The sequence below is a fragment of the Papaver somniferum genome, chromosome 6, assembly GCF_003573695.1.
Source record: "Papaver somniferum cultivar HN1 chromosome 6, ASM357369v1, whole genome shotgun sequence".
Lineage (NCBI taxonomy): Eukaryota > Viridiplantae > Streptophyta > Magnoliopsida > Ranunculales > Papaveraceae > Papaver > Papaver somniferum.
The window spans coordinates 156,677,455-156,679,381 of NC_039363.1; positions in this window are offsets into that span (position 1 = coordinate 156,677,455).

Below are 1,927 nucleotides of genomic sequence, written 5' to 3' on the forward strand. Positions count from 1 at the left end.
TAATTAGTTGATTGAATGATCGCAAATCTTCTTCTCCACTTCTCATGACCAATCTTCATGTCTCATGGTGTCAAAAAGAGATGTTGTATAACCAGGTTCCGCACGACACAACTTGTCAACCCGGTTATACAGGTCAACCTGGTCATGCGGGTAAAGCTAGTCATGCAAGTTGACTTCTTTCATATTTTTCACTCGAGACATCAATAATATCACATATGGGGGGATGTTCATTAGGGTATTGGTTTAGCGGTCTACGGCAATGAAGTGTGCAATGCACTCATTATGAGAAAGTGTTGGGATATACAGATAGTTGACAAGTGAAGGGGTAGTGGGTATGCAACCACCTAGTCTTCCCTCCATCATAGGGAGACGGTTTCATCACTTTCACACAATCTTCACCTTCTCACTCTTTCACAACTTCCACTTCCTACGAGATCAGGGTGTACAAGCATGATTACACATAAATAGATTTTTCGGATCTATTTTCTGAACAAGAAATCATAATATTCACCACAAGTATCCAGAATACACAAAATACATTGCTTACAACCTTCAAGCATGTTATATTCTCTGATACACGCTCATGCACCTTCACCTCTCACAGAGTCTACCAATCTGATATCAACACTTCCTATGCTTCCCTCCCTAAGACCAACCCTTCTCATTCCTTTGTGATCGAAGCAACACTGGAACGATCATCTCTTGGTTTAGGACAAAATTTTACAGATTGATCTCTCGAATCTAAAGTACTCATGTGCAGTACATCTGTTTAGGGTTTAGACTCGTTTCTCATCAACCTACCCAATTATACAATTTTCAATTTTTACCCTACAACATAAGTTTATACTAATAATCAGAAAGAAAGCAGAACTAATATCTCATAATAGTTATAAAGACTGCTTTGATATGTAAGATTCACATAGAAATAATAAGATTTACAAGAGGATAGTTGAGATTAGTTAAATTTTTGTTTTCCTGGATCCTCTTGTTTTGCACAGCAGTAGTCACAACAACATTATTAATTGATTTAGACATATGTAGAGGATTTGAACTCGAAGCTCAATTAGATCCATATTGGTTGATTTGAAAATTTTATTTATCCACCAATTCAACCGAGTTAGAACCTAAATAACTCCCCTCTTCAATTGTACCAGGAGAGACACTGATATAAATATCAAAAGCTGCCTTGCGATTTTCATGAATCTGATTATTCTCTCCAGAAGGAGTAAAAGAGTTTTTTCTTTACTAGTAATGTGTGTGTTTTTTTTTTGAGAAAAGAAGGATATATTAAACGGGGAAAAAGTATTTACAAATTAATGTACAAAATAGTCAAGAGACCCCCCAACATAGAAGAATAAAAAACCATATTACATAGTCATAATGTCTTCCTAATGATAGATGATTTGATTCATTGAGAAATTCTTAAATATTTGAACTCTAAAAACAAATGTCCAGCTTTACTATATGCACCATATCATCTTCGGCTTTAGGTCTTCCCCCATGCACTCTTATATTTATTTTTAACCATAATTCTCAGCTAATAGGGAAAAGAAGCAAATGCCAAACTATTTTACTCTATTTGTCGACACTCTTTTCATTCTCCAGCTCAGCAACAAACTCGTGAAATTAAAATGAAATACTCACAAAGCTTGCACAAAACAGAGGAATATATCCGATATGTACCTGGCCCAACTGCAACGTAAAAAAAAGATGATCTTTAGTGATCCTCAAGCTCGTCAACGCTATTAGACCGGTGAAGAGTCGATATAGAGATGATCGAAAGACAGGTTGGCCGCTAAAGACTCGATTAGTTAATATTAAATTTAATTATTGGGAATTAATCTAACAATGATTTTCATACAAAACTAGTATCATTAGATAGAGCTCGAAAAGTTACACGGAATGGACTACTCGAATGTGTCAATCG